This window comes from Melanerpes formicivorus, unplaced genomic scaffold (genome assembly GCF_026170545.1).
Source record: "Melanerpes formicivorus ecotype bairdi unplaced genomic scaffold, bMelFor1.0.p_v2 SCAF_212, whole genome shotgun sequence".
NCBI classification, from domain to species: Eukaryota; Metazoa; Chordata; class Aves; order Piciformes; family Picidae; genus Melanerpes; species Melanerpes formicivorus.
In genome coordinates this window covers 357,025-382,015 of record NW_027142564.1, presented here as the reverse complement: position 1 = coordinate 382,015, position 24,991 = coordinate 357,025, and the positions used below count along the sequence as shown (strand labels likewise).

At 56.1% G+C, this 24,991-nt stretch overlaps 1 pseudogene; it reads left to right on the top strand.

Annotated features, from left to right (window-relative positions):
- LOC137457939 (zinc finger protein 585A-like) overlaps nucleotides 1-24,991 on the top strand; it is a 132,997-nt pseudogene that overhangs the window by 60,751 nt on the left and 47,255 nt on the right.

Sequence of the window (24,991 nt, the reverse complement as noted above, 5' to 3'; positions counted from 1 at the left end):
CTCCCGCTCTGTGTTCCACCACAACTGGCATTGCACACAGCTGTAATATCTCTGTATTTATAAAGCCTTTATCCTCTTTATCCTTTAAAGTATCAGAACTTGAGATTTGCAGTGGTGTAGCTACACTTGGAACATGTTCATTAATCAACAACCCATTAGACATTTTAACATCATCCTGCATATTCCCTCCTTGATAAAGCATCCCCTTATCCCTCACCCCCATATTGCTCATAGCAGTGGCAGGAGGGACACAAACACCTCTGTAAAGTGGGGAAGGGGGGTAGACAAAGCCCCTGCCTGCTGCGGTATAGAAACCAAATGAGGCTGAGGGTAAAAACCTGCTGGAAAAGGAAAGGGATAGGGAAGAGAGTTAACAGCTTCAGTAGTGGCATTTAAAGGAAGAGAAGAGGATAAACTCGGTGCTGTGGGTTGTAAAAGTGGCTGGTGTGATTTGTTGAGCAATTCTTGAGCAATGGAGCTGTCAGGATCAAGAGATTAGTTTCTCATCAGTCACTTGAGCTGGTGGGTTTAACTTTGCATCTGGCTTTGTTTGTTTCTCCTGTTCATTTACTTTCTGCTCCATTTGAGGCTTTGCTCCTTCTGCAGCTGCTGTGGTTGCCTTAGGCAGAGGTACCTGTGGGCATGGACCTGGCTCCTTTGCTGTATTGGACTTGGGGAAGAATGACACAGACCCTGGCAAATTTCAGCCCAGCTTCAATGGCAGCTCTGGCTGTGCTGACTCAGCACTGTAATTGTTCTCATCAGCACTAATTGGTGTTCAGAAGGGCAGGAGATGTTTATTCCTGCCAGAGCCCCCAGCCTCTGAGAAATGCAGAGAAAAAAGAGGCGACTTTGGTTCAATCTGCTGGAAAGGCTCTCAGGCAGGTTAGAACCTGGGTGGATCTATTTGTGCCTCTTCTGCACTGTGGCCTGGTCCCTAGTGTGGCTGCAGCGGTGTTTGTTGCGATTTGCTTTCTGGGTGAAGCTCTTGCCGCAGACGGCACAGGTGAAAGACTTCTCTCCTGTGTGCACACGATGGTGCAGGCTGAGGGCTCCATTGTGGGTGAAGCTTTTGCCGCGGTCGGCACAGCTGTTCGGTTAGTCTCCGCTGTGGATGAGTTGGTGCCGGATGAGTCTGGTGCTCGTGGTGAAGCTCTTGCCACACTCAGCACAGGGAAATAGCCGCTGTCTGGTGTGGATGCGGCGGTGGATGGTGAGGGTGTCGTTGCGACTGAAGGTCTTGCCGCAGTCCCTGCAGGTGAAGGATTTCTCGGTGCTGTGCACACTGCGATGTCGCCACAGGCCAGCTCTCTGAGAGAAACTCTTGCCGCAGTCAGCACAGCTGTACGGCCTTTCACCAGTATGGGTGCGGTGGTGGATGGCGAGGGATGAGCTCCGGGTGAAGCTCTGGCCACAGACAGTGCAGGTGAAAGCCCTGTCTCCAGTGTGTGTGAGGCAGTGCTGCATGAGGCCAGAGCACCTGCAAAACCTCTTGCCACAGGCAGTACAGGTGAAAGACTTCTCTCCAGTGTGCACACGATAGTGAGTGGTTAGATCACCCTTGTGGGTGAAGCCTCTGCCACAGTCAGCACAGACGACGGGCCGGGTACCAGGGTGAGGGCATTGGTGCTTCACCTGTTCTGAGCCAGTGGGGAAGCTCTGCCCACACTCAGGGCACTGATGAAGCTGCTTGGGTGGCACTGAGGGACCTGCTCTGGCTTCATCCTCCTCCATACATCCCTCCTCATCCTGGTCACCTTCATCATCATCATTGTCCTCCTCTTCATACTCATAGTCACCATTCTCCTCAGCATCATCATCATCATCCATCTTGTCCTCTTTTTCCTCCTCATCCTCTCCCTTGGGGCTGCACGTTGGCTGCTCCAACTTGATCTCTGCGTGCTGCTTCTCCTCCCAGCTCGTGTCTGGGTCCTTCTGTGAGGCCATACTGCAGAAGGAAGGGGTCACAGCTCTGTAATAGGGAAGATGGTAGCACCTGAGCCCAGGACCTCAAACCCTCAGATCCCGCCTGGGTCATGGCAGTCCCTGACTCCCAACACCCAGCTGCAGGAAAGAATGCAGAGGGGAACTCAAACCTTCATTTGTTGCCACAGTCTGGGCTCAGACGTCTAATACCTGTGCTGAGACCCCAGGTTCCTGTGATCAGTGGCCTGAGGTACCCTGGGACTTACAAGTGGTTTTGTCCTACTCTCCTTGAGCCTCGTGGCATTGCCAGAGTAGTCCTGTCCTTTGATCTCCACTGGCTCAGACAATGGAGGCAGCAGCACTGACCAAGGAAGATCAAACCACCTCCAACCTTCTCCCACCACCCTCCAGATCCCAACCCCCAAACATCATCTCCTGCTCACAACTGACTCCCACCACAGCTGATGTCCTTCAGAGGCCCTGGAGAGGTAAAATTTGGTGGGCAGGAGGGGCTGGAGGATATTGAGAGGTGCCCTGGGGGCCTGGGATCCTCCTGATGTTGCCCCACTCTGGGTTCCATACCTGCTGGCCTGCTCCAAGGGGCAGTCCTACAAACTCTACTCTTCCCCAGCACACAGAGGAAGGGCTGATGGGAGAAAGAGGGACATAGCTCCTGCCACAGAGGGCTCAGAGTAAAGGGCTCAGAGGAGAGCACTGACCTGCAAGGGATGGCTCAGCACTGCCCAGGACCAGGCAGCACAGCTCAGCCTTGCTGGGGGCAGCTCCCAAGCCCAGCAGCACAGCCACAGCACACAGCCAGGGCTGATCAAGATGGGAGGCCTCAACAACTACAGACTCAGCTCCTTGCCCAGCACACAGCCCCCAGCACACAGCTGCAGCCCAGCACCACAACACAGCTCCCTCCACACAGCCTCTCCCAGGCCTTGCCTAAAGCTTCCTGCCACTGCCTGCCCAGGCCTCAGCTGCCTACAGCTGCGTTTGCCAGCAGATCTTGCTCTGGCCACAGCTCTCCTCCCTGGCCCTCAGTGGAAAGGGTTTGGCTTCCTTCTCTCCCTGATCATTTCTCTCAGCTTGCTCTTTGCAGTTCCCTGGAGCTGCCACTCCACAGCCCCAAGAGAAAATGAGGTTGGATGGGAGGGCACAGTGCCCATGGGCTGCTGTTCATCTCCCAGTTGACACATGCAGAGCTGCAGCACAATTCACTCCTTTCACCTCCTGAAATGCTGCCAGATTCTGCCATTTCCTGCACACTCATTTGCCATCTGGGACCTGGATCCTCTCCTCTTTTTTGGGGGATGAGGCCTAATTCCTGCCTGGCCATTCTCAGGCCCTTCCCTCATTTCCAGCCCATCCATGTCCCTGCTGCCTTGGCTCTCCCATGGCCCTGTGTCCCTCACCTCCACTGACACTGCAACTGGAAGGGTGGAGTGGGAAATGCTGTGGCTGAGGAAGCATCTAAGGAACTGGGCTGGAAGCAGCAGCACAAGAATGGAATGGACCTGAGACTAAAGGCTGAGATCAGCTGGAGGGCTGAAAGAACAGCACCAAGCCAAGTGGGGGTTACAGATGAGGGCTGGGGAGGGACCCTGCAGCCACCTCAGGCAGCAGCTGATGAGAGCAAGGGGGACAGAGAGGGAGTGAGACCTCAGGTGACTCCTGCCATGGGGGATGGCTGGGCTGTGTGGCTAGGAGCCCTGAGTGCCTGCTTGGGCTGTGCTGGATGTCAGGAGGGGTCAGGGGACTGTCCTGAGCCAGGCAGGGTTTGGGGCTTTGAGCTTCTGGGGTCAGCTGCTGCCAGCACCATTGGAGGTAGGAGCCAGGCAGAGCCACACAGCTGCTGAACTAAGCCCTCCCACCCCCTGCACCCTTCACCCTCCATCTCTCCATCCAGTGCTCCAGCTCCACTCACTTGCTGCCCTCTCACAGTCACCAGGGTCCTACAATGTCACCAGGGCTGATCTACACAGCCAGCAGGGCCCAACAGAAGCCCCTGGATGACAGCATGGAGGAGAACCCCTGTGGTGGGTGGAAGGCACTGGGATGTCTTACACCAGAGAGTAGAGACCTCCAGAAGGGACAGCAGAGTCCAGAGGGACACCACAAAGTGTCATCTAGCTTAGTTCATTCCCACAAGGCCTGCACCCACTCTCTACAAAGGAACAGCACAGGATCTCCAACCTCCTTTGCGCTTCCTCTCTGCTCCCAGCAACATCTTCTGGGATCTCTCTCTGCAGAGGAGCTTTGAGGCCTTGGCAATGCTGCCAACTGTGGCCTGCAGCGGCCTGGCTCACCTGGGAGCTGCCTACCAGAATCTGTAACTGCAGCTCTTGGGGATGGGGGGAGGAGGGGCAGAGAGGCATGGGGGAGGGGGAAGGCATTTGGGGCCTGGGGTTCTGGCCTGCTGTGGTGGAGCTCTGGAGGAAGCTTTGGCCTAGGGAGGTTGCTTGGCTCCCGTGGCCCAGGCACACTATGGATTGCTGTGGATTGGATGCTTTGCACTGTAGGATGCAGCTCTGAACAGCACAGCCATGGAAACTGCCCAATTCTATCCAACCCTCTGGCCACAGCTTGGCATCCACTCCTTTCACAAGGCTCAAAGAGAGCCTCTCTGCCTCCTGAAACCTAAGGCAATACCCTGCAGAACAAGTTGGAGGAGCTCAAGGGGACAAGCTGCAGAGGGGGCCCAGGGCAACCTCCTGAGCTTCAACAAGAGCAAGGGCAGGGTCCTGCCCCTGGCCTGGCACAATCCTCACAATCAGGACAGGCTGGGGGAGGAGGGGATAGGAAGCAGCCCTGCAGAAAACCACTGGGGGGTGCTGCTGGACAAGAAGCTGGACAGGAACAGACAGGGGGAGCCTGCAGCCCACAAGGCCAAGGGCAGCCTGGGCTGCACCAAAAGCAGCAGGGCCAGAGATGGACAGAGGCCATCCTGGCACTTGGCTCTGCTCTGCTGAGACTTCACCTGCAGCACTGCAGCCAGCTCTGGAGACCTCAACACAGGAAGGACATGGACCTGATGGAGAGGGCCCAGAGGAGGGACACAAAAATGATCATGGGCTTGGAGCAGCTCTGCTACCAGGACAGGCTGAGGGAGCTGGGGGTGATCAGCCTGGAGAGGAGAAGAGGAGGCTCTGGGGAGACCTAAGAGTGACCTTCTGGTACCTCAAGGGGACTACAAGAAGCCTGCAGAGGGACTCTCTGAAGCCATTGCCTCTGGTCCTGTCCCTGCAGGCGTATGCAAACTAGAGCAGAGCAGATTGAGATTGGAGGTGAGGAACAAGTTCTGCACCAGGAGGCTGCTGGAACACTGCAACAGGTTGCCCAGGGAGGGGCTTGAGGTCCCAGCCCTGGAGAGGTTCAAGGTGAGGCTGGACAGGGCTCTGGGCAACCTGAGCTAGTGCAGGATGTCCCTGCTGACTGCAGAGGGGCTTGGACTGCAGCACCTTTGCAGCTCCCTGACAACCCAAACCACTCTAGCATTCTAGGAGTCTAAGTGCAGCCTCCAGGGAGAGCAGGAAAAAGATGAGGCAGAGGAGGACAAGGAAGAGGACAAGGAGGAGGAGAACCAAAATCCCTTCCTAACTCCTCCAAACCTCTGCCAAATTCCTGGAAAGCTCTTCCAGCTCTGCAGAGTTCATTCTGAAGAGAGCTGAGGGAGTTGCTAGGCTCAGGGATGTCTTGCACACTCTGCACAAATGCTCCAGAAGCTTTCCAAGTGCCCTCAAAACCAGCAGCACAGCTCTGCTGCCACACAATGCCAGGCTGCAAGGGACCCCAAGGCTCAGCTGCTCCAACCTTGCCAGCTGACACTGGCCTGGAAAGGAGCTGGCCCAGCCCCCTGCCAAGCTGAGCCTTCCAACTCTGCCCTGCAGGGCAATCCACCACTGCCCTGGGGAGATGATTCCAATGGCTGACTGGCAGGGAAAAGCTTTTGCCTCTGCAGGGCACTGTGCCACTTCAGCTCAACTCTTGCAGCAGCTCTTCGAGATCTGCCTTTGGAGCACCACAAACTCTGAAGCACTGCAGTGCAAAGCAGCTCAGCTTCAACTTCCAACTACCTGAACTCTCTCATTTTAAACTCAAGGCAGGGGCCAAGCTCACACCCAGCCCCCAAGCTCAAGAACCAGCTTGCAAGCTCCCAAGCCAGCAAGTGAGGTCAGAACACCTATCCAAGCTCAAGAACCAGCCCCCAAGCTCCAGAGCCAGTGACTAAGGTCAGAATCACATCCCAAGCTCAAGAACCAGCCCCGGACCTCAGAGACAGGCTCTGAACTCAATAACCACACTCCAAGCCCAGAGTCAGCAACTAAGGTAGAATCCCTTTCCAAGCTCACACCCAGCAACTAAGCTCAGAAGCAGATCCTGAGCTCAAGAACAGGCAACTAAGGTCAGAACACTTCCCAAGTTTCCACCCAGGCCCCAAGCTCCAGAGCCAGCAACTAAGAACAGAATGGCTTCCCAATATCAAGAACCAGCTCCCACGCTCAGGAACCAGCCCCCAAGATCAAGAACCAGTTTCAGAGAATGCTTTGGGCTGGAAGGGACCCCAAAGAGCAGACAGCTCCAACCCCCTGCCATGCCCACAGACACCTTCCACCACACCAGGCTGCTCAAGCCCTCATCCAACCTCACCCTCAGCACCTCCAGGGAGGGGGCAGCCAGCACCTCCCTGGCCAACCTGCTCCAGGCTCTCACCACCCCCACTCCAAACTATTGCCTCCCAAGCTCCACTCCAAATCTGCCCTCCTCAACCTTCAATCCAGTCCCCCTCAGCCCATCACTCCCAGCCCCTCACAAAAGTCTCTCCCCAGCTCTTCTGCAGCCCCCAGCAGCTGCCACAAGGCTGCTCCAACCTCTCCCCACAGCCTTCTCCTCTCCAGCCTCAACAGACACAACTCTTACAGACCTCCCACACAGGGGAGCTGCCACAGCCCTCCCACTACTCCCATGGCCTCCTCTGCACCCCCTCCAACAGCTCAACCTCCTGCCCCTCTTGGGGGCACCACAGCTGCACACAGCACTCCAGCTGGCAGCACACAATGCTGCCAGCACAAAAACCATTGCAGCAAAAGCCTCAACCTGTGCTCAGCTGCCAAAACCAAAGGGACCTCAACTTGGCCACAAGAGAAAGGACCAAACTCAGCCAAGACACTGATCCAACACCCAAGGCTGCACAAAACAACCATCAGCAGAAGCTCCTCCTGCCCTGAGCCTTTCTGTGCTCAGGAGGCCTGCAGAGAAACTGAGAATCACTCTGCAACCCCCCAGGGAATCTTTGTGCCTCAAGAGCTTGCAGAGCACAGAGGCCTTGGATGCCACCACCCCCAGCACAGCCAAACCGCCCCACAGCTGACACCAGCCCCAGGCGCTCCCAAGCTCAGGCTCAGCACAGCACCCACGCCTGACACCCCCACGGCACCCAGCACACAGCCTGCCCACAGCTCCCCCCCGCGCCTGGCCCTCAGCCCAGCCGCTGCCCTTCAGCACAGCAGCCGCCCGGCACCTGCCAGCACAAAGCCTCCAAACCCCCAGGGCTCCCCCACACACCCCCACAGCAGCCTCTGCTGCAAGCCACACCCCACGCTCACCACCACCTCTCCTGCACACAGCAGCCCCCACAGCGCCGCTGCCACCTCAGCTCTGCTGCCAGCCCAGCCCCCAGCACAGGGACACAGGGACACAGGGCCAGGGACAGCCCCTGCAGCCCACCAATGGCTCCGCCTGCAACACAGCAGCAGCCAAAGGGGGCCTGCAGCTGCCCCCACCAGGGGGAGGCAGCAGCGCAGCACCACAACGAACCCCACAGACCCCCACCCCAACCCCACTTGCGGCCCCGCACCCGCACAGACCCCTCCCAGAACAGCACAGACGACGCTCACCGACCCTGCACACCTCTGCCCTGGCCCACAGCCCCCCTCCCACCCCGAATACCGCGGACTCCCACAGCCACACAGAGGTCCCCACAATCACAACGTGCCCCTCCCCCAACCGCACAGGCCCCAAGCGCCAAGCTTGCAGAGCTCCCCCGGACCTCACAGACCCACCCCCACCCCGTACCCCACCGATCTCCCCCGGATCCCATGGACCCCCAAACACATATCCCCCGAAGCCCCCAACCAAACCCCACCGATTCCCCCTAGAACCCCGCAGAGGCTCCCCCCCGCCCCAGCCCCACCGACCCCTACACCACAAACCCCTCCCCAACCCAAGCGACCCTCCCGACCCCTCGCAGCCCCCCAGAGAGCATTCCCTGATCCCCACCCTACCACCCCCAACTCAGCCCCACAGACTCACCCCACCTGCACCCCGGGACAAGGGGGAAGCAGAGGAGAAGGAGAAGGAGGAGGAGCTCAGCGCACAGGGAGCCGCCGGCCCCGGCAGGCTGCTGGCGAGCAGAGAGCGCTGCGAGGGAGACCCCGGCCCGGCCCCTCCGGCTGCTGCGGCCACGTGGGACGGGGAGCGCTGAGGGCGGCGGCAGCGGAGCGGGGAAGGCTCTGGGCGGGCCCCGGGGCATGCTGAGAGCCGGGGAGCGTTGAGCTGCTGGGCCCCGGCGCTGCGCGGGGCGTGCGGAGCTCAGCCTTGAGGTTTTCCTTCCTGCCTTCGTGTTGGAGTCCCCAGGTTCCCACTGCCTGCTGCGGAACATCTTGGGGCTGCCTCCAGCCCTCGCAGCAGCCTCTCTCGGGTTGCACTCAGATTGGTTTGGTCTCAGGTTGGCTTTGAGCTTTTTCCCTTAGGCTGTGAGCCGAACGCAGCTCAGGAAGAAAGTTCTGACTGCAGGCTGGAGAGAGAGGACTTGGGGCCGCAGGGGGAAGTTTGAGGAGGGGTTTGGAGGAGCCCAGAGCGCTTGTGTAGGGCAGAGACACAAATAGGTCCCTGAGCCATAGCCGCCCCCAGCGCTCCCCGGCCCTGCAGCCCCTCCCGCCCCGCCGCAGCTCAGCAGCCGGCAGCTGCCGCTCGCCCTCCAGCCCCTCGCATCCGAAGGGAGTCTCTGGTTTCAGTTGTGATGCGCCAGAGGGTGAGGAGTCTGGGTTGGGTTGTTGGGTGTTTGGCAGCAGCAGCAAGGTCATTTCCTGTGCCTTTTGTCCAGGGTCTGGATCTAGCAATTGCTGTGGCCCCACCTCTGCAGAGCTATTTCCTGGCTGCGTTTGCAGTGTCCCCGGGGTTGGGCTTGTTACCAGTGCTGATTGAGTCTGTTGCTGCCTAACAATCATTTTGATGTCTTGCTGGAGCTGGCCTCTTGCAGCAACATTGACTTCCCATCTCCACTTACTGTCTTTCCCTTGGGGCTGTTAGTTCTTGTTACCTGTGCCAGTGGGTTTGGTTTTGTTCCTGTATGAAGTTTGGTTTCAGGCTAACAGCTCTGCCCCTGTGTGCTGGATTTTCATGCAGCATGTGTTGTGTTGGCAGCAATTTGGTTTTCCACTGCTCCCCTGTTTCAGTGTCTCAGTCCCTGCTAATAGGTAACTCCAGCCATTGGTCCATGAACCTGATTCAAATAGCAGCTCAGGTCTGGGCGAGCTTGCTTCTGTTCCTTCACTCTTGACAGCAGTGATCCACAGCACTTCAGCTGGGGGCCAGATGTTGTGGGGCAGGGAGGTGATGTTGTTTGAAACCCCAATGCATTTCAGTTACATTCTCATGACTGTGGAGCACCAGCTGTCAAGTCCTCCCCAGCTTCTCTAGGCTTCTTCTTGTGCAGCATCAAATGTGCCTTTTGTAGTCTTTGGGAGCCAGCAGCTAAGGTTTCTCTCTCCATCCAGCTCCACCTCTTGATTATGGAAGATTTGCTCCCTGTCCTGTGTTCTTCTTCTCTAAAGCTGCTTTTTATCATCCCAGCAGTCTCTCTCAGTGGCTTAGCTCTTTGTTTTGGTCTGTAAACCATTTCAGACTGTCCTGGTTTACTGATTGGGTATCCCCAGCAGCTGCATGAGGGTGACCTAAACGACCTCCTGATGTGTGTGCCATCACCCCATGTTCCTTCTGTCCACATTACAGAGACCTGAGCCCAAACCTAACAGGCAGTTGTCCCCCAAGAAGTTGACTCTCCCCTTGAAAGTGCCACTGCTCTGTTTGCAGCCAGAAAGGATCTTCTGTGTGGTTCTGAGCCTGAATTCAAACCTCTCTCCCTTAATCCTGCAGCTACAAGTGGTCCAAGAGAGCAGAGGTCTTAGCTGCTTTGCTTTGTAACCTACCTGTGCCTCCCTCAGGCCACTGCTGAATGGCTTCATTGATGCCACAGCTTTGACTGTGACTACCAAGGTGTCTTTGCTAGGAGCTGTCTTAGTGTCTGGCAAGGTTTCATGGGCAGTGTCCTCCGCTGCAATAGGAGCAGCACTGTCTGTCCTGTAGCTCCTAGAGCTTCAGTTCAGCTTAGGGCAACCATTGTCAGTTTGCAAAAGGCATACACAAAGAATGAAAAACTGCACCCCCATGGCCAACGCCACTCACATGGCCTGGGCTGTTGCGGCGGCTCTGATTGGCTGTGGCTGCCCGGCCGTGGGCAGCACCAATGGCGGCCGCGGCCGGCAGGGGCAGCTCCTGGCTGTGCCTCGGCAGCGCCCAGGGGGAGGAGCTGCCGCGCTCCCGCCGCCTCTCATTGGCTGCGGCTGCCCGGCCGTGGGCGGGGCTTCCGTTCCAGACTGCTCCCTGCTTCCGCTCCCCGTCCCACGTGGCCGCAGCAGCCGGAGGGGCCGGGCCGGGGTCTCCCTGCCAGGGCTCTCTGCTCGCCAGCAGCCTGCCGGGGCCGGCGGCTCCCTGTGCGCTGAGCTCTTCCTCCTTCTCCTCCTGCTGCTCTGCTTCGCTCTTGGTCCGGGATCCAGGTGGGGTGAGGGAGTCTCTGGGGCTGAGTTGGGGGTCATGGGATGGCGATCAGGGAATGCTCTCTGGGGGGCTGGGAGGGGTTGGGAGGGTGGCTTGGGTGGAGGAAGGGTTTGTGGGGCAGGGGTCGGTGGGGCTGGGGCGGGGGGGAGCCTCTGCGGGGATCTAGGGGGAATCGGTGGGATTTGGTTGGGGGGCTTCTGGGGATATGTGTGGGGGGGTCCGTGGGGTACGGGTGGGTGTGGGTCTGTGAGGTCCGGGGGAGCTCTGCAAGCTTGGCGCTTGGGGCCTGTGCGGTTGGGGGGGGGGGGGGTCGCTGTGATTGTGGGGAGCTCTGTGTGGCTGTGGGGGTCTGCGGTGTTTGGGGTGTTCGGGAGGGGGGCTGTGGGGTAGGGCAGAGGTGTGCAGGGTCGGTGAGCATCGTCTGTGCTGTTCTGGGAGGGGTCTGTGCGGTTGCGGGGCCGCGGGTGGGGCTGGGGTGGGGGCTCGGTGGGGTTCCTTGTGCTGCTGAATCCCCCTGCTCGGGGCAGCTGCAGACTCCCTTTGGTGTGGTGGAAGGTGTCTGTGTCCATGGCAGGGGTTTGGAGCTGTCTGATCTTTGGGGTCCCTTCCAGCCCAAAGCATTCTCTGAGTGTTTCAATTTGGACACTTAGCAGAAGTGCAATGAAGGGAACTTGAAATAAGCAAAGTTGTGAAACTGGCTCTGAGCCTGGGGGCTGGGTCTGAGCCTATTTGCTGGTTCTTAGCTGGTTATTTCTGGTAGCTGCATCTGAGCTTGGGATCAGGTTCTGCACTTTAGATCTGCTTGTGAGCTGGGGGGCTGGCTGTGAGCTTTGGAAGTGGGTCTGAGTTTATTTTGTCTTCTTGAGGTTGGTAGCTGTGTTTGAGCTTGAGATCTGGGTCTGCATTTTGATCTGAGTGAGACTGGGGGCTGGGCCTGATCTTGATGGCCTGGTCTGAGCTTTGGAGCTGCTTCTGAACATGGGAAGCTGGGTCTGAGCTTGAGAAATGGTTCTGAACTTATTTGCTGGCTCTAGAGCTTGGGGGCTGGCTCTGAGTTTGGAGGCTGGTCCTGGACTCTTGATCTGGGTCTGAACTTGGGAGCTGAATCTTAGATTAGGAGGTGGCTCTGACCTTGGGAGCTGCTTCTGATCTTGGGAAGTGGTTCTGAGCTTATTTGCTACTGGTTCTTGAGCATGGTGACTGCATCTGAGCTTTGGAGCTGGTTCTGCCCTTTTGATCTGGCTCTGAGATTTGGATGTTCAGAACTTAGTTGCTGGCTCTGAGCATGGGGGCTGGGTGTGAACTTGTGGGCTGGGTGTGAGCTTGACCCCTGCCTTGAATTTAAAATGTGAGAGTTCAGGCAGTTGGAAGTTGAAGCTGAGCTGCTTTGCACTGCAGTGCTTCAGAGTTTGTGATGCTCCTAAGGCAGATCTCAAAGAGCTGCTGCAAGAGTTGAGCTGAAGTGGCACAGTGCCCTGCAGAGGCAAAAGCTTTTCCCTGCCAGTCAACCATTGGAATCCTCTCCCCAGGGCAGTGGTGGATTGCCCTGCAGGGCAGAGTTGGAAGGCTCAGCTTGGCAGGGGGCTGGGCCAGCTCCTTTCCAGTCCAGTGTCAGCTGGCAAGGTTGGAGCAGCTGAGCCTTGGGGTCCCTTGCAGCCTGGCATTGTGTGGCAGCAGAGCTGTGCTGCTGGTTTTGAGGGCACTTGGAAAGCTTCTGGAGCATTTGTGCAGAGTGTGCAAGACATCCCTGAGCCTAGCAACTCCCTCAGCTCTCTTCAGAATGAACTCTGCAGAGCTGGAAGAGCTTTCCAGGAATTTGGCAGAGGTTTGGAGGAGTTTGGAAGGGATTTTGGTTCTTCTCCTCCTTGTCCTCTTCCTTGTCCTCCTCTGCCTCATCTTCTTCCTGCTCTCCCTGGAGGCTGCACTTAGACTCCTAGAATGCTAGAGTGGTTTGGGTTGGGAGGGAGCTGCAAAGGTGCTGCAGTCCAAGCCCCTCTGCAGTCATCCTGCACTAGCTCAGGTTGCCCAGAGCCCTGTCCAGCCTGACCTTGAGCCTCTGCAGGGCTGGGCCCTCAAGCCCCTCCCTGGGCAACCTGTTGCAGTGTTCCAGCAGCCTCCTGGTGCAGAACTTGTTCCTCACCTCCAATCTCAATCTGCTCTGCTCTGGTTTGAAGCCATTGCCTCTGGTGCTGTCCCTGCAGGCTTTGCAAAGAGTCCCTCTGCAGCCTTCTTGTAGCCCCCTTCAGGTACCAGAAGGTCACTCTTAGGTCTCCCCAGAGTCTTCTCTTCTCCTTTGCAGGCTGATCCCCCCCAGCTCCCTCAGCCTGTCCTGGCAGCAGAGCTACTCCAAGCCTCTGATCATTTTTGTGTCCCTCCTCTGGGCCCTCTCCATCAGGTCCATGTCCTTCCTGTGTTGAGGTCTCCAGAGCTGGCTGCAGTGCTGCAGGTGAAGTCTCAGCAGAGCAGAGCCAAGTGCCAGGATGGCCTCTGTCCATCTCTTTCCATGCTGCTTTTGGTGCAGCCCAGGCCCCAAATGCCTTCCCCCTCCCCCATGCCTCTCTGCCCCTCCTCCCCCCATACCCAAGAGCTGCAGTTACAGATTCTGGTAGGCAGCTCCCAGGTGAGCCAGGCTGCTGCAGGCTGCAGTTGGCAGCATTGCCAAGACCTCAAAGCTCCTCTGCAGAGAGAGATCCCAGAAGATGTTGCTGGGAGCAGAGAGGAAGGGCAAAGGAGGTTGGAGATCCTGTGCTGTTCCTTTGTAGAGCATGGGTGCAGGCCTTGTGGGAATGAAGTAAGATAGATGACACTTTGTGGTGTTCCTCTGGACTCTGCTGTCCCTTCTGGAGGTCTCTACTCTTTGGTGTAAAACATTGGAGTGACTTCCACCCACCAGAGGGATTCTCCTCCATGTTCTCATCCAGGGGCTTCTGTTGGGCCCTGAAGGATGTGTAGATCAGCCCTGGAGACTTGGTGGGGCCCTGGGGACTCTGAGAGGGCAGCAAGTGAGTGGAGATGGAGCAATGGATGGAGAGATGGAGGGTGAAGGCTGCAGGGGGTGGGAGGGCTTAGTTCAGCAGCTGTGTGGCTCTGCCTGGCTCCTACCTCCAATGGTGCTGGCAGCAGCTGACCCCAGAAGCTCAAAGTCCCAAACCCTGCCTGGCTCAGGACAGTGCCCTGACCCCTCCTGACATGCAGCACAGCCCAAGCAGGGACTCAGGGCTCCTAGCCACACAGCCCAGCCATCCCCCATGGCAGGAGTCACCTGAGGTCTCACTCCCTCTCTGTCCCCCTTGCTCTCATCAGTTGCTGCCTGAGGTGTCTGCAGGGTCCCTCCCCAGCCCTCATCTGTAACCCCCCCTTGGCTTGGTGCTGTTCTTTCAGCCCTCCAGCTGATCCCAGCCTTTAGTCTCAGGCCCCTTCCATTCTTGTGCTGCTGCTTCCAGCCCAGTTCCTTAGATGCTTCCTCAGCCACAGCATTTCCCACTCCACCCTTCCAGCTGCAGTGGCATTGGAGGTGGGGGACACAGGGCCATGGGACAGCCAAGGCAGCAGGGACATGGATAGGCTGGGACTGACGGAGGGGCCTTGGTGTAGTCAGGCAGGAATTAGGCCTTGTCCCCCCAAGAAGGGGAGAGGATCCAGGGCCCAGGTGGCAAATGTGTGTGCAGGGAATGGCAGAATCTGGCAGCATTGGAGGAGGTGAAAGGAGTGAATTGTGCTGCAGCTCTGCCTGTGTCAGCTGGGAGAAGAACAGCAGCCCATGGGCACTGTGCCCTCCCATCCAACCTCATTTTCTCTTGGGGATGTGGAGAGGCAGCTCCAGGGGAGCTGCTAAGATCAAGCTGAGAGAAATGGTCAGGGAGAGAGGGAAGCCAAACCCTTTCCAGTGAGTCTCTTTGGGCTGCAGGTGTGTGAAGGGTGCTGGAGGTGTGAGGTTTGGGCAGGAGCCAGAGACTCCTCTAGCATCCCAGTGAGGGCTGAAGAGGTTTATCAAGAAGCTGCCCAAGTCCCTTCCCCCTCATCAAGCTCCCTTTGTGTGTGTCCTGAGGGCTGCTGTTGTCTTCTCTTGGGGAGTGGCCAGCAGAAAGGTGTATTCAGGGCAGAGCTGAGCACAGAGTGGGTGTGGTGGGGGCAGGGCAAGGGAGGGGAACTGGGACCAGAGCAAAATCTACTGTCAAATGCAGCTGCAGGCAGCAGAGGTCTGGGCAGGCAGTGTGAGGAAGCTTTAGGCAAGGCCTGGGAGAGGCTGTGTGGAGGCAGCTGTGTTGTGGTGCTGGCCTGCATCTGTGTGCTGGGCAAGGAGCTGAGTCTGCACTTGTTGAGGCCTCCCATCTTGAGCAGCCCTGGCTGTGTGCTGTGGTTGTGCTGCTGGGCTTGGGAGCTGCCCCCAGCAAGGCTGATCTGTGCTGCCTGGTCCTGGGCAGTGCTGAGCCATCCCTTGCAGGTCAGTGCTCTCTGAGACCTTTGCTTCTCTGTGGCAGGAGTTGTGTCCCTCTCTCTCCATCATCCCTGCCCCTGTGTGCTGTGGAAGAGCAGAGTTTGCAGATCTGTCCCTTGAAGCAGCCCAACAGGTAAGAAACCCAGAGTGGGTTAACAGCAGGACCCCAGCCCCAAGGGCAGCTCCCAACCTCCTCCACCTCCTCCTGTCCAGCATATTTCACCTCTCCAGGAGCTCTGAGGCACATCAGGTGTTGTGGGAGTTGAGGAATGCTCCAGGCTGCTGGGAGTGTGTTGTGTGCAGAAGATGATGTTTCGGGGTTGGGATCTGGAGGGTGGTGGGAGCAGGTTGGAGGTGGTTTGGTGTTCCTTGTTCAGTGCTGCTGCCTCCATTGTCTGAGCCAGGGGAGATCAAAGGACAGGGCCTGGGCCAGGAACCACCCTGCCAATGCCACCAGGCTCGAGGAGAGTGGGACAAGACCACTTGTAAGCCCCAGGGTACCTCAGAGCACTGATCACAGGAACCTGGGGTCTCAGCACAGGTATTGGAGTTCTGTGCCCACACTGTGGCAGAAACTGAAGGTCTGAGGTCCCCTCTGCATTCTCTCCTCCAGCTAGGTGTTGGGAGTCAGGGACTGTCATGACCTAGGCAGGATCTGAGGGTTTGAGATCCTGGGCTCAGGTGCTTCCATCTTCCTTATTGCAGAGCTGTAACCCCTCCCACAGTATGGCCTCACAGAAGGACCCAGACAAGAGCTGGGAGGAGAAGCAGCACCCAGAGATCAAGTTGGAGAAGCCAATGTGCAGTCCCACGGGGGAGGAGGATGAGGAGGAAAAAGAGGACAAGATGGAGGATGATGCTAAGAATGACAACTATGAAGAGGAGGATAATGATGATGATGGCGGCGACCAGGATGAGGGGGAGGAATGTGTGGAGGAGGATGAAGCCAGAGCAGGTCCCTCAGTGTCACCCAAAGAGCTGAATGAGTGCCCTGAGTGTGGGCAGAGCTTCCCAGATAGCTCAGAGCTAGTGAAGCACCACTGCCCGCAGCCTGGCTCCCTGCCCTTAGTTTGTGGTGACTGTGGCAAGAGGTTCCGCTGGAACTCTGAGCTCATCAAGCACCGCCGCACCCACACTGGAGAGAAACCTTTCACCTGTGTTGATTGCGGACGCAGCTTCACCCAGGGCGGCAATCTCATCCAGCACCGCCGCACCCACACAGGAGAGAAACCTTTCACCTGTGCTCACTGCGGCCAGAGCTTCACTCTGCGCGGCCATCTCACCCGGCACAACCTCACCCACACTGGAGAGAAGCCCTTCTCTTGTGACAGCTGTGGCAAGCGGTTCAGACAGCTCTCTACTCTTAGGCGACACCACCTCACCCACACCAGTGAGAAGGCCTTCAACTGCAGGGACTGCGGCAAGAGCTTCAAACAGAGCTCCACTCTCACCATCCATCGCCGTATCCACACTGGAGAGCATCTGTTCCCCTGTGCTGATTGCGGCAAGGCCTTCACCACGAGTACTCTGTTCATCCAGCACCAACTTATCCACAGTGGTGAGAGGCCGTACAGCTGTACCGACTGCGGCAAGAGCCTCACCTGGAAGGGAGACCTCAGAGAGCACCGTCGTGTGCACACCGGTGAGAAGGCTTTCACCTGTGCTGTGTGGCCAGGCCTTCAGACATAGGAGTACTCTCATTCACCACCATCGCACCCACACCGGTGAGAAGCCTTTCACCTGTGCTGACTGCGGGAGGACCTTCAGCCGCAGAGACCATCTCATTTCTCACAGCCGCACCCACACCGGTGAGAAGGCTTTTACCTGTGCTGAGTGTGGCAAGAGCTTCAGTCGCAGGGATCATCTCATTGTTCACCACCGCACTCACACCGGTGAGAAACCGTTCACCTGTGATGCCTGTGGGAAGAGCTTTAGCCACAGGGGCATTCTCACTCGCCACCGCCGCGCCCACACTGGTGAGAAGCGTTTCACTTGTGCTGATTGCGGTAAAAGCTTCACCCAGAAGCGCTCCCTCAGCAAGCACCGCTGCACCCGCACCAGAGAGCAGCCTGCACTGGAGGGGAGGCATAAATCCACCTAGAATCTGTTGGGTAATCCTGACCCCTCTGAGAGGGCCTTTCCAGCACCAAAATCATCCCTTTTTCCTTTGCAATTCTCAGGGACTGGGGACACCAGCAGCAACCAACACCTCCTGCCCTGAACACCAATTATTGCTAATGAGAACAATTACAGTGCTGAGTCAGCACAGCTGGAGCTCCCAGTGGAGCTGGGCACGGCTTTGCCAGGGTCTGTCTGGTTCTTCCCCAATGCTTTGTGTCTCCCTGGGGTAAGAAATCCTCTGTCCATTGACCAATTGTCTCAATAAAACCCAAAAGTTACCCAAATCCTGTCTGTTTGCTTTTATTTCTGACATTCCTGCCTCAATGCCCAAATTTTGGGGGCATTTGCTCCCAAGGGATGGGGTGGAGCTGTGTGCCCAGTTCAGAGAGAGGACAATGAGGTTCTCAGAGGAGTCTTGAGGGGCATCTCAGAGGCATTCTTCAGGGACTTTCAGGTGATCTTAGGTGTTTGGGATTTGGATGGTCCAAGGACTGACTTTTGGGATCTTTGGAGGGTGTAGGGGGAAGCTCATGGAGATCTTTGGAAGAACTCAGAAAGCTTCTGTTAGCTTTCCACTCTGGGGCTGGAACAAGTTGAAGAGCTGAGAAGAGGTTAAGCTGCCTCTTCCCCCCCCCAAAACAGAAGTGAGGGAAAAATAATACACAGAGGAATCAAAAAACCCTCTGGGCTGGGATAAGGACTTAAGACAACATCAACAGAGCTGAATCCAAATGAGATCCCATAATGCACACTGTCCTGAGGCTGTTTGCAGAAAGAAGCACAGCAGTGAGCAGCAGCCAGGAGTTAAACCCCTGCAGCCCTCCCCCTCAGCAAAGAGCCAGCACCTGAGAGCCAGAACCCAACAGCAGCAACCAGAACAGGAAGCCTCTCATGTTGCCATCTGAACTTCAAGCCCTGTAGTACTTTGCTCCAGCCAGCACTGTCCCTGTGAAGGTGGCATGAGGCAGGATGGTGTGGAGTAATGGCAGCAAATTTCCAGCTTAACCTTTGACATTCCCAAGCCCTCATTCTGTGCCACCTGCACCAGGCCCAGAAGCAATCAGCAGCACACCTCAGGCACTGTCCATGCTCACTCCACAGGAGGTCGCTTTGCAGTACCCAGAGGGCTGCTCACTGCAGGTGCTCTGCAGCTCCACTCTGTTCCAGCACAGTCTGGATCAGTTGATGCCCAGTCCAAATGCTGCAAATGCTGGGGCTGTGTTTCCAGCTCTGGGGCAGTCTGAGTCCAGTGACTCCTTCCATGCCTCCAAGTGAAAGGAAACTGTGGCTTGCATCCCAGTACTCAGCTTCCAACACATCCAGGGGTGGGGATCCTCCTGTCACACCAGAAACACAGATGGGTTCCACCCCTCGTCGTTCGGTGGTGTCAGAGCACTCTGGGCACCTGTATCTACTAAAGCTTTATCCTCTCATGGCTTCAACTTGCCAGGCCATTGGTTCTGTACAGTCCAACAAACCAATTTGTCTCTCCCTTCCATCTGGTTGGAGGCAGAGCCCCTCTAATTCTGTCTTGGGTGCCTTGCATCTTGTGAAGATGCTTTGGGAGTCCCTTCAGGAGGACCAGAAGCAGTTTCAGCTTGCCTGCTCTTCTTAGGCCATTTCCCACTGGAAACTGAGGCAGCATCTCTGGGGGGACAATTCCCCTGTAAGTCACAGACTCCTGCAGCCAGGACTGGATTGGGTTTTCATAGTTTCATAGTTTCATAGTTTCATTCAGGGTTGGAAGGGACCACAAGGATCATCTAGTTCCAACCCCCCTGCCATGGGCAGGGACACCCCACACTAGATCAGGCTGGACAGAGCCTCATCCAGCCTGCTCTTAAACACCCCCAGGGATGGGGCCTCGACCACCTCCCTGGACAACCCATTCCAGGGTTTCACCACTCTCATGGTGAAGAACCTCCTCCTCACATCTAGCCTGAATCTCCCCACCTCCAGCTTCATTCCATTCCCCCTAGTCCTATCACTACCTGATATCCTGAGAAGTCCTTCCCCAGCCTTCCTGTAGGCCCCCTTCAGATACTGGAAGGCGACAATTAGGTCTCCTCGGAGCCTTCTCTTCTGCAGACTGAACAGCCCCAACTCCCTCAGTCTGTCCTCATAGGAGAGGTGCTCCAGCCCTCTGATCATCCTCGTGGCCCTTCTCTGGACACGCTCCAGCACCTCCACATCCCTCTTGTAATAGGGGCTCCAGAACTGGACACAGTACTCCAGGTGGGGTCTCACCAGGGCTGAGCAGAGGGGGAGGATCACCTCCCTCGACCTGCTAGCCACACTTCTCCTGATGCAGCCCAGGATCTGATTGGCTTTGCGGGCTGCAAGTGCACACTGAGAGCTCATGTTGAGCTTTTTGTCCACCAGCACCCCCAAGTCTCTCTCCTCAGGGCTACCCTCCAGCCAGTCACTGCCCAGCCTGTATTTGTGCCTGGGATTGCCTCGACCCAGATGCAGGACCCTGCACTTGCTCTTATTGAACTTCATGAGGTTGGCCTGTGCCCACCTCTCCAGCCTGTCCAGGTCCCTCTGGATGGCCTCCCTTCCCTCCAGCGTGTCTGCTGCACCACACAGCTTGGTGTCATCAGCAAACTTGCTGAGGGTGCACTCAATGCCACTGTCCATGTCCCCCACAAAGATGTTGAACAAGACAGGTCCCAGGACTGATCCCTGAGGGACTCCACTTGTCACTGGCCTCCACTGGGACATGGAGCCATTGACAGCCACTCTTTGGGTGCGGCCATCAAGCCAGTTCCTTATCCATCTAGTGGTCCACCAATCAAACCCATGTGTCACCAGTTTGGAGACCAGGATGTGGTGTGGGACAGTGTCGAAGGCTTTGCTCAGGTCCAGGTAAACGACATCAGTTGCTCGCCCCTCAGCTATTAATTTTGTCACCTGCTCATAGAAGGCCACCAGGTTGGTCAGGCAGGATTTACCCTTGGCAAAGCCATGCTGACTGTTCCCAATCACCTCTTCACTATTCTTTTGAGCAAGTAGTGACTCCAGGAGGATCTGTTCCATGATCTTTCCAGGCACAGAGGTGAGACTGACTGGCCTGTAGTTCCCTGGTTCCTCCTTCTTGCCCTTTTTGAAGATGGGGGCAATGTTTCCCCTTTTCCAGTCTGTGGAAAAGACTGTGGAAAAGACTGTGGAAAAGACTGTGGAAAAAGTGGATATCTGATCCCTGTGCCGCTACAGGCTGGGGTCAGAGTGGCTGGGGACCGGCCAGGCAGAATGGGACCTGGGGCTACTGGTTTATAGTAGGCTGAACATGAGCCATCAGTGTGCCCAGTGGCCTAGGAAGGCCAGTGGCATCCTGGCCTGTATCAGGAATAGTGTGGCCAGCAGGAGCAGGGAGGTCATTCTGCCCTGTACTATTTTTCCAGCTTGCTTAAAGTCCTTTAAATTGTTAAATGTTGCCTAAGCACTGTACATTCCCCCTGTAAATAGATACTGCAGCTGTACTCAAGACCTATTGACAAGTTCTGGGCACTTTTTCATATCTGTAAAAAGTTAATAATATTCTTATTAATGTCATATTTGCCATATTATTTATTTATAAATTCATATCTATAACAGCATGGAAGCCCCTGAGTTCACCTCCCAGTGCGTGCTGGATCCTAGGTTGCACTCCCAGTACAGCCTGGGCCCCTCCCATCCTCTCTGCTCAGTCCCCTGCTCCAATGCAGTGGACCTGAGCTAAGCCCTCACCTCACCCTTTACAGCTCAGCCCCTCCCATACCCACTCCTGACCCTGACTCTGCCCCCATTGCTCCTCCTGGCTCCAGGTTTTTCCCTTGGCATTGACCCCTTGGTGTTAACCCCAGGCCTCAACCCAGCCACAACCTAAACTCTGCCTCTCAGAACTGGCCCTCAGCTGAGCCCTTCCCAGAACACTCAGCAGGACATCTGAAGGAAGGAGACTTCTGAACTTTCTCACTAACTGTTAGAAACTCTCCCACTACTTCAGAGCTTAGCTTTCTGACATCAAGAAAGTAAACCTGGAGCTTGAGAGAGCAAATGGAGCTAGAGCAGCAGATGGCAGCTCTAGACAGAGAGAGAAATAAGGCTGAGTCTGGAAAGCAGGCTGGGTTCTCACACCCCTGGGCCTCACTAACAAGAGAAGGACAGTTCTGTGGGATTGGCTGAGGACCAACAGGAACAATACATGACAGATGACATGGGGACTGCAAAGCTGTTAAAAGGAGAGGAGATGGCAGCAAAGACCAAGACATGGAAGGACTTTGTCTATCAAATAAGGCTTTAGGCTTCTAGTGCCTGTGTGTTACTGAGTCCTAGATGAGGACCATGGTTAACCTTTTCAGCACAGGTACATTTTGGAGTGAGCATTCCATGCCCATGCAGATTAGTGAAGGATACTACTGTATGGCTATGGGAGGCACTGAGTTTGATTTCCTCACTTCACATTCAAGACCCTCCCAGAACCCCTCAAGGACACCTCTCTGAAGTGGGCACATGGCTTCATCCCTGGCCCTGGGGAAGAAATGTCCCCAAAAGTGGCCTTTGGGGAATTAAATGTCAAAGAAAAATCAGCAAGAGACAATACTTTATTAGGGTTGGGGTTTCCATTCTAATTAGGCATTATCCTTGGGTTGAGGTTTTTCCTTTACCTCTAGGAATGCCAAAGTGTTGAGGAACAAACAGCCAAATCCCAGCCCAGCTGCAGTGGTGGCAGTGGCTGTGCTGACTCAGCACTGTCATTACTCTCCTCAGCACTGGCTGGTGCTGAGAAGGGCAGGGGCACATTTGCTTCTGAGGAAAGAAGGTGTAAAAGAGGAGATTTCAGTTCAAGCTGCTGGAAAAAGGTCCCCCTGGGGGGTCACGTTTGGCCTGGCAGAGCCAGGGTCAGTGTATTGCTGTGTCCCATGGGGCACGCTGGTCACCGGTGTGGGGGTGAATATGGCAGGTAAGGGAGGAGCTGCGGGTGAAGCCCTTACAGCAGCCTGCGCTTGTGAAGGGCTGGCACCGGTGTGGATGTAGCAGTGCTGGCTGAGGGTGGCCATCTGGGTGGAGCTCTTGCCTCAGGCACCTCAGAGGTGCAGCTGCTTCTGGCTGTGGACACAGCAGTGCCAGATGAGATTGGAGCTGAGGGTGAAGTTCATGCCACAGTCACCACAGACAGAGGGCTGGGCACTGGGCTGGGGGCAGTGGGGCTTCAGCAGCTCCAAGCTGGGTGGGAAGCTTTGCCCACCCTCAGGGCACTGATGTGGCTGCTTGGGTGGCACTGAGAGGCTGATATGGGTTTGTCCTCTTCCTCCTCTTCATCTTCCTCCTCCTTCTCTTTATTCTTCTGCTATTCCATATCATCCTCCTCTTCTACATCATCCCCTTTGTCCACCTCATAATTATTGCCCTCTTCCTCCTCCTAATCCTAACATACTTCATCCTTCCTGTTCTCATCCATGTCTTCATCAACCACTTCTACTATTCCTCAAGGCTGATCTTTGGCTCTTCCAAATTATTCTTCAGGTGATTCTTCTCCTCCAAGATCTTGCCCAGGTCCTTCTGGGAGGCCATGCTGCTGAGAGGAATGGTCACCCCTGTGCTCTTGGGCAAATCCTTGGGGACCAAGTGACTGAGAAGTAAGGACACTGTGTGTGACTTCTTGCAATGGAGGGATCAGAGCCCTAACTCCTGTGCTGAGTCCCCTGGCTGTAGTGCTGATGGGTCTGGCACCTCCAGGATGTAGCCATCCCAACCATCCCCCTCTGCCCAGGCAACTGATACCTGACCACCTGGGGTCAGGGAGGTGAACTCCTAAATTCCCATCATAGCCAATGACCCTCACAGATCCACAAATGGTGAAGTATGGTTTGGGAGGAGGGTCTGGAGAGGGTTGAGAGATGCTCAGAGGTCAGCTGGAGCCTTGGATCTTGCTGCTGTCCCAAAGTTGGGTTCTTTACCTTCTGGCCTGTTCAGAGCAGATCTGCAAACTTTGCTCCTGCCAAGCACAAAGGAGCAGGGCTGATGGAGAGAAGAGCAGGATATGACCCCAGGCAGAAAGAAGCAAAGGGCTCAGAGGAGAGGACTGACCTGCAAGGAATGGCTCAGCCCTGACCAGGGCTCTCCCAGCCTTGCACTGCTCTCCCTATAGCTTTAGGGTTTGTCACCTGCTGCCAGCTCAGTGCATCTGTGCTTGGATCACAGCCAACAGGGAGGTGATAGAAAACTCTGAAAGCAAAAAACTTCAGGGTCTGTGCAAGTGGCAAAAGATCCCAAGATGATTCAGCATCCAAGGTTCTCCAGCTCAGAGAAACATCTGATGAAAGTCAAGGATCTCCACCTCTCAAAACACTGACCCTAAAGCCAGAGCCTTGGAGCTCTCCTGGATCTCAGCAGCTGTGTCCAGCATCTTCCCCACTCAGACATCTCTCAGGCACAACCTGCACCAAGGGCCAGCAGCAAGTCAGACTTCTTCAGAATCAGTTCTTGTGCCCTAAGAATGTTGAAGCTTTGTGAGTGTGTGCCCTGAGCTCCAGAAGGAGGAAACTGAACTCCAGGCAGCCTCTCTGCCAGCAACCTCTCCACCTCTCTGTGTCTTTGGACAGACACCTTTGCTGTCACCATGTTGGGGGGCTCTATGTTCCACTAGAGGCAGCCAGCTCTGTCCCTGTGTCTGTGTGCTTGGTGCTTCTCTCCAGACACAGCCATAGAAATAGATTTGAATTCAGGATTGCTTCATGAGGAAGGGCTGCTAGGATCCAACCTTTTCATCTGCTTCTCACTCTCAAGAACTCTTGACTGGCTGAGAAATCACAGCCATGGCAGAACTTGTTGGCTTTGCTTCATCCTTGTGGACAGGCAAGCTGCTGAGAGACAGCTTGTGCTGAGCAGATGGTTCCAGAGGGCTTGGACTGCTGAGGCAACTTTCTCAGCCTTGGCTTTGCTTAGCTTCCAAACAGCAACAATTCTTCTGTGGCTGTGTGCAGGCAGTTCTCTAAGGAGGGCAGGGGGCAGCTGGTGCCATGGAGCTGTGAGCTCCAGCTGCAGAGAGCAGTGGAGAAGTCTGATGCAAGGAGCAGGGATGTAAAGCCCAGGTGGGCAGTGACAGCAATGGGGAGGTTGGGGAGGGTGAGAAGCAAAGTTGTCCACTCAGTGTCAGCCCTCAGAGGGCAGCTTCTCCTCCCAGTCCAGACCCCCTGAGCAGACAGCCTGGATCATTCTGGCTTGGTGGATGCTGCTGTCACCTCTGCCCTCATCTGAGAAAGAATCAAATAGTTTACCATCAAAATCTGAGCTTTGTGAGGTGCACTTTGAAATCTGGAAGTCAACAACAAAGACACAAAGAGCTCCTTAGGGCACTTGGGAATCATTCCATGAACCTCAGGTACTGAGAGAAGAGTGAAGAAACTGTGCAAGAAGCAAGAAGCAAAACACAAAGTACCTTGAAGCATTGATTGGCCCCACTGAGGCTTGTTACTGCCAAAGCCTCCCCAGGGACTCGTTAGAGCAGCTCAGGAGAGGCTGTGATTGCAGCAGACAAAGGCAAAGTGCAGGAGAGCAAACTCTGGCTCTGGTTTCTGCAGCACAAAGGCCAAGGCCTGAGCACAGCCCCTGGGCAGGCAGATCCTGTCCCTCATGTGTGGGTCAAGGCTCTTCAGGTGCAGTGGGGGTGGGGTGTGGGTT